This window comes from Schistocerca gregaria, chromosome 5 (genome assembly GCF_023897955.1).
Source record: "Schistocerca gregaria isolate iqSchGreg1 chromosome 5, iqSchGreg1.2, whole genome shotgun sequence".
NCBI classification, from domain to species: Eukaryota; Metazoa; Arthropoda; class Insecta; order Orthoptera; family Acrididae; genus Schistocerca; species Schistocerca gregaria.
Genome location: NC_064924.1, coordinates 166,847,225 through 166,860,732, shown reverse-complemented (window position 1 = coordinate 166,860,732; position 13,508 = coordinate 166,847,225). Strand labels below are relative to the sequence as shown.

The window sequence follows — 13,508 nt, the reverse complement described above, 5'->3', positions numbered from 1 at the left end:
TAAAGAAGTGGGTGTAAGACTCTTCGATGCCCAAAAACTGAATACTACAGCAATGAAAGAAATCAACAGCTCAGAGAATGAACATCAGTTGATGTTTAAGTTACATGGTGTAAAATGCATGCATAGTTTGTTTGACAGATAGGTACGTTCAGAAACCGACAAAATGAAGTATACAGCACTTCTACATAGGGGGAATAGCTACCAGTCAAAGTTAATGCCCTTTGTTTTCAATATTTCAATTTCAGACTTTAACATAGATTGAAATCAAGTCTTGGGAGCTAAGTTCTCAAATGAAAGTATACATAAATTTGTTAATCACAACCAAGACTTAGAAAGAACATTGTGAAATAGAGCAGTTTTTGTAGCTCTTAGAGAGGTCATGACCCTTTTATGGTCAAAGTTAAGTTTGTGGGAGAAACCTCATTTTTTTGCTGAAGGGATTAGCAAAGATCCAGAAGATAGGGATACAAGATTTGTGTACATTTCAGAATAAAAAAACACGAATCCATTTATAGGATTATGCGGTTCTTCTGCAAATGTGTCAAACCAAGCATTTAATAACGTGTTTCACAGAACTGTGAAAACTGATGCTACTATCGTCTGAACTGACTAATACCAGTAAGTCTTTGAAGATTTAAAGAGTGAATTAGCCAAAGAGGTATTATTAAGTAGTCCTTATCTCAGCCACGATTCTGTATGGGCACTGAAAGTGTCTTATGATAATGTGGTGGAACCTTACCAACTTGTCCAACATAGTGGATAAGACATGCACAACACCATAGCTTTCACCAGTAGTACTGTGACGAAATCTGAGTGAATTTCAGGTGTCTCAGAGTGTGAAACAGAGACCATTATCTGGGGTTAACAGGTATTTGGAAAATTCCTATGGTACAGAAGAGAGAAAACATTTTTAAGGTTTGTAGGTTGATGTGTAGTAGACTGACTGGACAGGTGCTATTTCTGCAATAGTTCAGAATGAGAGGGAATTCATCTCAGGACAGGGAAAACACCTGATGCTTTTTTTCTGCTTTCGAATTGGAATGGAACATGGACACACAGGATTTAACAAATGATATCAAGGTGTTTTGCATCAAGTCTAGAAGAAAATTAGAAGAGTTGTGCAAACGTTTAAGAACGAAACACAAAGAGGCACCTTTGCAAGCTAAGTGTAAGACTATTTCACCTTATTTGCTTCTTAAGATGAAAATGAGGAACCCAACTGAACAATAGGTAAGGTGGAAGGAGGTAACTTGAATACATATTTTGTTAAATTACTACACCATTCGTGAAATGTCAACAAGATAGATAAATAGTAAGTTAAATATAATTTAAATTTTAAGACTCAGGCAGAGGAACAAAAAAGGAAGAGGTTCATTGATAAGAAGGCAAAGGCAAAGTGTCATTTGTGTATGTTGCTTCAAATGTGAAAAGATATCAAGGTAGATGAAGTGGTTCAGCTCTGACCCATACAGGGAAGGTGACACTCATTGGAGTAACTACTGTTACAACAGGCAGGCTCCAGAGTGAAAGAAGACTCGCAAGGTATATTGAGTGGGTCCTCTAGTTGATACTGACCAAAAATAAATAGTAAAACTTAAATGAATGAAACAATGGAATTGTCAATGATAGACTGAAATTGGACTTTAAAATCTTTTTCATAATTTCTTTAATCAGCGCACACACACACACACACACACACACACACACACACACACACACACACACACACACACACACACACACAGAGAGAGAGAGAGAGAGAGAGAGAGAGAGAGAGAGAGAGAGAGAGAGAGAGAGAGAGAGAGAGAGAGAGAGAGAGAGAGAGAGAGAGAGAAAATAATTGATGTGTTAACATAATTACATTAAAAAGTTGCATTTTGTGATTAATATTCCATGTAAGTTAAGTTTGCAGTAAAATATATTTACAGTCAGATTTCACAATATGAAATTTGAATTATATATCATGTATACTTTCTGATAAAACATGGTAAATAATTTTAGTATCTTACTGGATTTCCTGGTAGTAAATAGAGAATTATCTAGTAAATTAGTGTGTTTTATTTTCCTTAAAAAATCCCGATAAAATGTGGAGCGCAAGTTGCTCATTCAGCATTTAGAATAATTCGTAAAGCAATCTGTTCCAGCTAGTGCGAATTGGCAGTATGCGAAGACTTGACGACCAAACGAGACACAAACTAAGGATGGCACTGAACGAACGGGAGAGTCAGCCCTTGCAAGGTCACAAGAAATTGACTGCTAACAGTGTGGAGCCATGTCAATGACAACTAAAAGAAGCTTGTGCGGCGCTTTTATTCCTGGCAGCAATGGCGAGCTCTGCCACCTTTTCGGACCTTCGCGAGCTGAAAAGAGTGAGAACGTGCTCAGATTCACAGCGAGCGAGACTGCATCACTTACCCATCCTATAACAGTAACAGGCAAGCGATATGACCTGCTGCTTCTGGAAGGGTCAAGTCAGAGACAAAAAACCACTATCCCAACTAAATTTAAAAAACACAGATTATGTTCATATAAAACTCTTAAGTATCATTAATTGACGCCACTTTTTAAACTTAGTTCCTCTGTCCTCAGTTCTGAAATTTCAAACGTAACATTAATATTAAATTATTTTTATTGCGCACGTCTCTGTTTCTGCAACTACTACAGTGTAAGGAAATGATTACTTTCCCATCCATCGCTGATTCACAGCATCAGCACGTATTGGGCTCTGTGTCCAGGTGCCCAACGTTTTAACAAATTACTGGAGAAATCATTTCAAGGGCTATTTCCAAAACATTCTTCTGCATTTCAGAACGCGTATATTGAACACGCTAGCGGCGTAAACGACTTTTCATGCAACAAATTCATTAGTGTGAGCTATAGTAAAAGGCTTAGAAAGTCGTTACAATTTCATTTTTAAATCAAATTCTGAGACTGCGATTGACATGGGCATAGTTAATGCGACCGAGTCTTTTTGAGAGTATAGCCAATTTTAGTAGAGAAGTGGGTTAGACCATTCGTTAGAAAGCATTGCTCCTTTCTGTAAACAAATGACATAGCTGCTACGATGGACAAGTTATTTACAGTCAAAAATTCTGAAGCGAATGTACAGTACAAAGTTGGTTGGGAAAACCGTTATTGCCAGTACTTCACAGGTTTCCTTACCAACTGTATGTGCCGCCACTGCATAACAGGAAACAGTATGAAGAGAGGCGATAAATTACACAGAGAGAGAGAGAGAGAGAGAGAGAGAGAGAGAGAGAGAGAGAGAGAGAGAGAAAGTTCGTTAGGCTAGAGAGCTGAAGAGAAAGCACTTTCATTATCTTTTGTCCAATAAAACCAGTCTGTTTTGCCTTAGTATAGTTCCCTGCGTGACGTACCACCCCTCTACCATCTCTTACACCCCCCCCCCCACACCCATCTGATGCCTACCTATTTTTTATATCTAGCAGGGTGGGCTGAATTCATCAGCAACTGTAATAGCTAGCTGTGGTGAGGCCCAAAGAACCACAAATCATTCAGATTGACTGCCTTACCCTTCCTACATTTTTCAAAGTCTGTTTAACACATCTGCAGTGCAAGTTATAGTAAAAAAAACTGTTTTCTTGACCTTAGTGTTTATTATTGTCCGCTTTAGAGGTGCGAGGTGATTTGCTGCGTAGTAAAAATTCAGATCGATCTGTCTGGATTTACTCTTCTCGATAATATTGTACATGCTTGCTGCCTGTTTCTTGCTCACGCTAATTCTTGTATCAACTGTATACAAGGCACTTCCTGGCAGATTCAAACTTCGTACCGAACCAGGACATTAAGACAGGATGTTACCTTTAACAGGCAATGCTCTTAGGGAACAAATATATTCGGGCATGATTCATTATCGGTCCTCACTAATTTACTTTGGCCAGTACGTCACATATACTTCCTGAACTGCACACTGTTTCCCATGCATACTTTGCGGGAGTAGCATTCTCAGAAGGGAGGACACTGTAGAGAAATGGTTTAACCACAGCCTAGGGCTCGGAGCGTCTTTTCTTCCAGCAGTGCTAGTCCATATGCAGGAAAACTGCGCAGTTCGGAAGGTAAGAGAGAAGGACTTGCCGAAGTAGAACAGTGGGAATGTGTCGTGTCATGAATCGTGACTTGGTACTGAGTACGTAAGAGCATTACCTGTAGAAATTAAAGGTCGCAAATTTTAGTGCTAGTCCGGCATGCTGATTAATCTACCAGGAAGGTTTGAAATAGTGGACGCCACGTTGGAGAGTGAAAGACTGCCAGTTCGTGCTGAGACTGTTGTTTGTGCTGTTTGAAGAGTACTCTAGCAAAACTGGCCTGACTCACGTCCATTGTACTGTTGTGACCTTAGAAACCTTTAATAATTTTAATCGCATGTCAGGTCGTAACAAAATTGATTATCCAGGGTTTCATAGTGTGGCCGACCTGCGTACGTGAGGGATCGAAGAAAAACAGGGTACTGGGAGAAGATAATGCTTCCCAAATAAATGGACACTGATTGCGAGAGGATGGCCAAATACGAGAGTAAAAACTACTCTTTATACCTCGCCGAAGGATGCGAAGGGTCGAGGACGAGTTCCAAAATGTGTAATGGAAGAATCTCGGGTGGAATTTAGACCAATAATCGAACTTTAAGGTGATCACGTATCGAGGGAAGTTTCGAAGTGAGTGTTCCAGACATACTGAAGAGGGCCAGATGCTCCCAGAGTCACTTAACAACGAAATAAACGGTCAGTCAGCAGCAGATTAGGAGTGACCATGTCAGTACCCAGTAGTCAGAGGGCCGTAAAGCTTCGCAGCAACAGCTGATGGAGCAGTAGATATCGACTACGAGAAGGTGACACTCAAACTGCAAGGTATTCAGCGTTTTATAGACATCATTGGAATATTGCTGAACAGGAATTGCCTGTCTCAAAGAGCTAGAATACAGGAATTTCAGTGAATAGTAGCAGCAAGTCACTGCTTTGCAATTTTCTCTTGTGCAGTAGGCCAAGTGCCCTTCAGTGCTAGTGATTTGGTTGGAAGTGCTGATGACTGGTATGTTAAGCCAAGTTGCCAGTAGTCAGCAGACCGAGCGATAGTGAATGCACTCGTCTCTGATAGAGATCCCTTCTAGTAATTATTAAGAGCTTCTGACATTCTTGTAAGAGATTTTGGTGCTACTGAAACGTGGTACTTAGGGAAAGGCGGATATCAGCGTGGACGGAGCCTTATTCAGTTACCGTTGGTTGCTCAGTTTTCTTTTTAAATCACGTACACTATTTGGAACAAGTTGCATATAAGTTTGACAATAAGAACCAATTATCAAATTTCACTTCAGACAATATCTAATTAAAAATTCTGTAGACGAATTGCATTCACGGCTGAAGGCCTTAAGGACCAGAAATTCAAATTATTTGTCAGCTGAAGGCCCCAATGTTAGTAACTCAAACAATTTAACGGCTGAATGCCTAGATAACAATTCTGAAAAACAGGTAAACTCCTCCAAGAGAGAATAAAATATTTAAAAAAAAGATCACAATATGATCAGACCAAGAGAAGTGGGCCTCAGGCAGTGCTTCAAGGATCGGCCTGGGAAAAGTCGTTCAACTTCGTAACCGACGAGACAGGCAGCCAAGAGTTGTACTCACTTAACCGGATGGCAATTCGAACTGGTGACAGTTTAAATGCAGACCAACACTCTTACAAAATCTACTTAAAGTCTGGCAACCAATAGAACGATGGAATAACCGAGGCAAGGCGGAACCGGCGGACACCACTGTGTCTTCAGAAACCAGTATTTAGAACATCCAGAAGCAGAAGGAACCAGTAAGAACAAGGTAGTCCAGAAAAAAAAAACAAATATCCAAACCACAATCAAGGATGCTGTCGAACTACATGCCTTACCGGACAGCAGCGGCAAGACGAGGAAAGGCATACTGTCCCGAAAAGACGCTAACCTCCAGGGCAGGTAACTGGGGCGTCAGCGGCCACTAGGCAGAAAAATATCGCTGGTTGAACTTCATCAATAAACACAAGGAATTAAATGATTAATAATAACAGAGGATGGCTAATTAATTTCACTAACTCCAAACACTCCACACGTTGTACTTAATCTCAGCAATATTGCGAGCAGCAACGCATGAACAATTGGGGTGATCTCAAAAGAGTGGAGGTTTCACGACTGGGTTAATGTTCACTCAACTCAAACATCCTGGTTAAGGTGGACAACGAGGTTGTGGCCCTCACAACTACAGCCCGTCGATTCGGCAATGTCTGCATGCTGCCAGCAGTACTGGCATGTCCTCGCACTGCTGGACCTCCCTCCAGCTCTGTCCCAGCCGAACCACCGACACACCCGACCCAGAAACACTTTACGTCCTTCCAAAAATACCACGGTACTAGATATCGACAAACGCTGCTGCTGCCACCACTCACGGACAGACAACGCTAACAAGCTTAGTGGTGCCAGCAAATACACTCCTGGAAATTGACATAATAGCACCGTGAATTCATTGTCCCAGGAAGGGGAAACTTTATTGACACATTCCTGGGGTCAGATACATCACATGATCACACTGACAGAACCACAGGCACATAGACACAGGCAACAGAGCATGCACAATGTCGGCACTAGTACAGTGTATATCCACCTTTCGCAGCATGCAGGCTGCTATTCTCCCATGGAGACGATCGTAGAGATGCTGGATGTAGTCCTGTGGAACGGCTTGCCATTCCATTTTCACCTGGCGCTTCAGTTGGACCAGCGTTCGTGCTGGACGTGCAGACCGCGTGAGACGACGCTTCATCCAGTCCCAAACATGCTCAATGGGGGACAGATCCGGAGATCTTGCTGGCCAGGGTAGTTGACTTACACCTTCTAGAGCACGTTGGGTGGCACGGGATACATGCGGCCGTGCATTGTCCTGTTGGAACAGCAAGTTCCCTTGCGGGTCTAGGAATGGTAGAACGATGGGTTCGATGACGGTTTGGATGTACCGTGCACTATTCAGTGTCCCCTCGACGATCACCAGAGGTGTACGGCCAGTGTAGGAGATCGCTCCCCACACCATGATGCCGGGTGTTGGCCCTGTGTGCCTCGGTCGTATGCAGTCCTGATTGTGGCGCTCACCTGCACTGCGCCAAACACGCATACGACCATCATTGGCACCAAGGCAGAAGCAACTCTCATCGCTGAAGACGACACGTCTCCATTCGTCCCTCCATTCACGCCTGTCGCGACACCACTGGAGGCGGGCTGCACGATGTTGGGGCGTGAGCGGAAGACGGCCTAACGGTGTGCGGGACCGTAGCCCAGCTTCATGGAGACGGTTGCGAATGGTCCTCGCCAATACCCCAGGAGCAACAGTGTCCCTAATTTGCTGGGAAGTGGCAGTGCGGTCCCCTACGGCACTGCGTAGGATCCTACGGTCTTGGCGTGCATCCGTGCGTCGCTGCGGTCCGGTCCGAGGACGACGGGCACGTGCACTTTCCGCCGACCACTGGCGACAACATCGATGTACTGTGGAGACCTCACGCACCCCGTGTTGAGCAATTCGGCGGTACGTCCACCCGGCCTCCCGCATGCCCACTATACGCCCTCGCTCAAAGTCCGTCAACTGCACATACGGTGCACGTCCACGCTGTCGTGGCATGCTACCAGTGTTAAAGACTGCGATGGAGCTCCGTATGCCACGGCAAACTGGCTGACACTGACGGCGGCGGTGCACAAATGCTGCGCAGCTAGCGCCATTCGACGGCCAACACCGCGGTTCCTGGTGTGTCCGCTGTGCCGTGCGTGTGATCATTGCTTGTACAGCCCTCTCGCAGTGTCCGGAGCAAATATGGTGGGTCTGACACACCGGTGTCAATGTGTTCTTTTTTCCATTTCCAGGAGTGTACAAGAAGAAAACGCAATGCCACTATCCCTGTTACACGATGGCAACGGAACCAACGTGAGCCGCACATGCCTCAGCGACTTCTCACTAAACAAATGTGCTCGTTAGAACAATAACTTGAGTGAAAGCAGTAATATCTTACTACTTCAGCCAAACATTCCTGCCAACTCGGCCGGAGCTATCAACCTTCTGTAATCTAATACCCTCGAGGCAGGCGATTTACTGTATTTCCTCTGATCTCCGCTGTAAACGTTGACAAAAAAAATTATGGACCGAAATTTTAAAATGCTGTCGTAATTAGTCATTAATAGGTAAAATATCACTTAAAAAGTGTGTGTGTGTGTGTGTGTGTGTGTGTGTGTGTGTGTGTGTGTAATGTAATCAGGTAAGTCACAGCGCGCCAAGTCAAGCATCACAATATATTCATCCAGTATTTGAGAAAGAGAGCACTCAGCTACTTCCAGCAAACTTTACACTTAATTTCGAAACTTTTGAGAACTCCATTACTCAATGGGTGAATAATACGAAGGTAATAAAACCAATATAATGGGGGTTTCGCATCTTCTGTCATAATGGTTTTGCATGCATAACGTCAAATATTCAATACATTAACTCATTTATGAGTTAATCAGACGTTTGAAGCCGTTTTATACGTGGGAGTTCGACTGTTTAAGGAATCGGCGGGCGTACTGGTAACTCTGTCAAGGGCTTGGTTAGTTTTATGTTACACGGATAATTTTGCACCATTTATCGTAATGACGGGGAACCAGTCATTTTACACTCACCTCGCAAGGTAATTTGTACTTATTGTTACATTCAAAACGTTCTTAAGCTCCAAAAAGGAAAAAGATATACAGAAGTTGCTAGTTAGTAAGTTCTACCCACCGCCTTTTACACATTACAGTAATGGGAATACTTCTACAGAAAACGAGTAGTTGTCAAACAGAGCCGATGAAGACAAAAATCTGAGATCCTAAAAAAAAAAAAAAAAAAAAAAACTGAACCTATAAGTATCAGACAACAGACAACACTAGGATGACGAACTTTCACGTAATTCCAGGACATCCCGTATTTGAGCTATATTCTCTTGATCCCCGCGCTCCCTTATTGACCGCATGTTTCTCCCGTGTATTTCGCCAGCGAACACTATTGTAATTAATAATGCCGCAAATTACTATCGATAGAGCAAGTTCCCTAACAGATTTCGTAGGGTTTTCGAAATCTGTTGGTCATACTTTTGTGGACAATCATTTTGCGCTTCGTTCTTCTACGAAACGAAGTCGTGGAGTGGAGAATGCATGACACGGGCTAGGCTTTTGGAGGGGTCGTCACAGCGAGAATGGTCCCTTGTTCCTCGGTCAGTACTGCACTTGCAACCTACGGGTGTGCTCGCCTCGTACCGATCAGCAGCTGTCGTACCTTTAACACATGGAAGTAACAAGCAATCGCAAAAGAGGATTAAGCAGACTATGTTTAAATACGCTCGTTGCGTTATTTGTCAATTGTCTCATACGACACAAAAACATTTTGCTTCGAAAGAGTACTCTCTCTCTCTCTCTCTCTTGTGAACGAGGTGACAAATGAGTCGTGTGTTTTTTCAGACACGACAGAAAGAACAGACACCATTTCCATGTTTATTCCTGCAGCGGGACTTTAGGCGATGCGACGAGCAAACAGGAAAAAGGGCTAAGGGCACTACTTCGGTTGTGTGTGGTAAATGAGAATGTTGACTGAGGAGGGAGGCGTGCTTGGACAGTCGGTGCAACTGTATTTAGCCTTTGTTCAAAGTGACGTACCTAGTAAGCAGCAGACCAGGGCTCGAAACCCTGACCTTGGTGCAAATTTTCGTTCGTCGCCAGTGAATTCTTTCATTGCCAGAGTGCGGCAGAGATGGGAATTTCTCCTTTCTGAACACGCAGTAAGTGGACTGAGAGAAACAGCAGCGAATTGATAAAGTCAAAGCTTACGATTGAAATCAATCAACTGCAAGGAGTATTTTATATTTGCACAGCAGAGTTCTGCAGCTTCTGTAACTAAGTGCTTTTTTTTTGTTTGGGGTTTAAGGGCGCTCAACTACTGAGGTCATTAGCGCCCAGTCACAATTGTAAGAGCACATAGAATCTAGTAAAACTCAAGGGGGGGGGGGGGGGGGGGGAAGAACACCAGAAAGTTCTTACAAAGATGCAGATAAAATAAGTGAAAGATGTCTTTGAAAAAGCCAGTCAAAGTAATAAAACGAAGAACACGAGCAGCTGCTCGAGAGTCATCAGCTAAAATATCCTGTAAAGTAGATGGCAGAGACAGGACAACACGAGATTGACTAAAACGGGACGCGACAATAAAACATGGCGCACTGTCAATGCATGACCACATGGGCACTGTGGGGCTGGGTCACCGGAGAGCAGGTAGCGGTGGCTAAACCGGCAATGCCCAATCCGCAACTTGGTCAGAAGGACCTCTTCTCGCCGAGATGGTCGGGAGGAGGTTGTCCAAGCAGTTGGGAACGGTTTTACGGCCCGGACCTTGTTTCCTTGAAGGGATGACCAAGTATCCCACCACAATGATACAAGCCTCTTTCAAAGAACCCCACTAATGTCAGATGACGGGACACAATGGCAGGCTGGCCGAGGCAGGAGGAGTGCAGCCTTGGCTGCAGCATCAGCAGCCTCATTCCCAGGCACTCCTTCATGGCCGGGAACCCACAGAAAGCTGACACGAGAGCCATCATCAGCAAAGGAATGGAGGGACTGCTGGATCCGTTGCACCAAGGGGTCGACCGGATATGGAGCTCCAACTAACTGCTTGTAGGGTTGAATATGAATGTTTGATTATATTTGTGTACGATATGCGATGAACAAAAATTGTTTTGTTTGGATTAGATTCATTTTCCATTCCACAGATCTAGGAATGAGAGGATACTCTTAGGTTCGACATGTTTTAATATAACAAATATTTAGAGCACTTTAATGTAATAGTCATTTCTGACCCGCCAGGATAGCCGAGAGCGCTAATGCGCTGCTTCCTGGACACGGGCAGGCGCGACGGCCCCGGACTGAATCCGCCTGGCGGACTAACGACGGCATCCCGTGTGCCGGCCAGCCTGGATGTGGTTTTTAGGTGGTTTCCCACACCCTATTAGGTGAACACCATGCTGGTCCCCACGTCCCTCCTTAGTTACACGACTCGCAGACATTTGAAATACATTCTCACTGTTTCAAGATCTACACTAGACGCGCACAGCTGGGGAACACTAATGCCACCCCGGAGGTTATGGGATGGGGCAGGAAGGGTATCCGGCCACCCCTTAACTATGCCAGATCCGTACTTAACCCTGCCAACCCTGCGCACAATGCGGGATAAAGGCAGTAGCGAAAGAATGTAATACTCATTTCTAAATTTACATCACAAATGAGTTACTACACGATTTTCACTGTAATAGCTCCCTTTAAATTTGTGAACTCACTTCGAAATATAATACCGTACGAGAATAGAAGGAAGAAAAATATAAAACAATAAATTGGTAGTCAAGATTGCAGGAATTCTTTTTATTTCATGATTACCGGTTTCGGCGAAACTAAAGCCGCCGTCATCGGATCTTAGGACACTTACAGGTTACAATATCAAGGCAAACAATGGTGGTATTACTAGTTGCCTATAACACGCAGGCCTTACGAAATTGTCGTACGTAGCACATAAGCGTCCAAGAGAGATGACAAATGTTACGGTCTGCATCACACACAAGCGCAAGCTCTCGCTTGGACGCTTGTGCGCTACGTTTGACAATTATGTAAGGCCTGCGTGTTATAGGCAACTAGTAATATCACCATTGTTTGCCTTGATATTGTAACCTGTAAGTGTCCTAAGATTCGATGATGACTGCTTTAGTTTCGCCGAAACCGGTTATCATGAAATAAAAAGAATTCGTGCTATCTTGGCTACCAGTTTATTGTTTTACAACCATCTAGATCGCTCACATATGAGCACAATGTGCTCCTTACAAAATAAGAAAAATATGTCTTTTTATATTTCTCCACTGACATCCAATCCAGGAAAATTTGGTGATGACATATTTGGTTTGGGGGGAGCCTAACTGTGTGGTTATTACCGTACAAATTCCTAATCTTTTCGCTGTCCATGATGAAATGATGAGGACAACACAAACATCCAGCCGCTGGACGCAGAAAAACCCCAGACCGGCCGGCAATCTAAACAGAGACCCAGTGATCCAAAGTCAGCAAAGCTAGCCACTAGAAAGGAAATTCGGTGTACCTGTGCAGTTGAAATTTATTGCGACTAAATATCCCTTAACCCTTTCGTGAGCCGTAGGAAACATGCTTCCCACTACAATGAACTCGCTCCTAGTCCCGTGGGATTCACTGTTCCCACCTCTGTACGTTGCTACCACCTAGTGAACAGTATAGGGTTCTACTTCCAATCGGAAGTTGCCGCCGTTTTTGCTGTACCTTCGCGCAGAGGCATTGTATAGCTGAGTGTTGCTCTGTAGAGGAGCCTTTCAGTGCTGTTTGCGTGATATTTGGTGATTTTTTTCCTTCAGAGATATAGTATAACGTAAATACTTTTGATTTACCCAAATTTACGAAGGAAAACGTAAAATTGGAACGAGGAGAATGCCAGTTTGAAACAAAAGCAGCAATTTCTACAGTAAAATGGATGGATAACAGTCCAGTCACTTTCCTGTCCTCAATTCATGACCCATGAGAAACAGCCACAGTGAAAAGGGAAAACAAGGATGGTACTAGTATAGAGATTTCTTGTCCTGAAGTTGTGGCAGAATACAACAAAATAATGGGTGGTGTCGATAAGTTTGATCAGTTACGAGAAAGGTATGCTATTGGCAGACGGTCTGTAAAATGGTGGCACAGAATATTTTATTTCCTGGTGGACGTTGCTGCAGTGAACAGTTTTATCCTAGGGAAAATAAGTAAAAGAGAAAGTGGACAGCATGATCAGCTCACATACAGGATCCACCTAGCCAGACAACTGATCGCTGGCTTCTCATCCCGAATTGGCGTGGACAAAAACCTGCCTTTCTGGCAAAAAGGGGTAAAGTACCTGAAGATTTTCGTCATGTGGCTGTAGGGGAGCATCAACCCATTTTAGGAGAAACCCACTGGACCTGCCGTCATTGTAGTATCAAAGCTGCGGAAAAGAGCACTCGCTGTGTTTGTACATATTGTCAATTACCGCTTTGCATAGACCCATGTTTCAGAAATTTTGATGGCAAGTAATTGTGAACAATCATTGTAACAAGAGAAGTAAATTTATCATATAAATATGACATACATTTGTCATTTAACTCTAAGGAAGGGCAGTGGGAAGAATACTTCCCACCTTGTTGTGTGACGTCACTTTCACAGTTGGAGCAAATTTGATATTCTGTATGATAAATATACCTTTCTGTTAACTACTATCTGCTCTCCATTCATTAAAAAGAACTGCTCAATAATTTTGCCCACTAAAGGTTTAAGCATCCCCTAAAATCTTGGTCAGATGTTAGAGTTCAATTCTTTTATCTTGGCGGTTCGCGCATGCCCGCCCAGACGCGGTAGATTGCTACTGAAACACTCGTCCGTGCTCTGCACTGCAGTCGAGCTCTGGCGA

At 43.7% G+C, this 13,508-nt stretch overlaps 1 protein-coding gene across 2 annotated transcripts in view; it reads right to left on the bottom strand.

The window, feature by feature from the left end:
- LOC126273121 (SET domain-containing protein SmydA-8-like) overlaps nucleotides 1-13,508 on the bottom strand; it is a 210,216-nt gene that overhangs the window by 88,029 nt on the left and 108,679 nt on the right. The window lies entirely within an intron of this gene.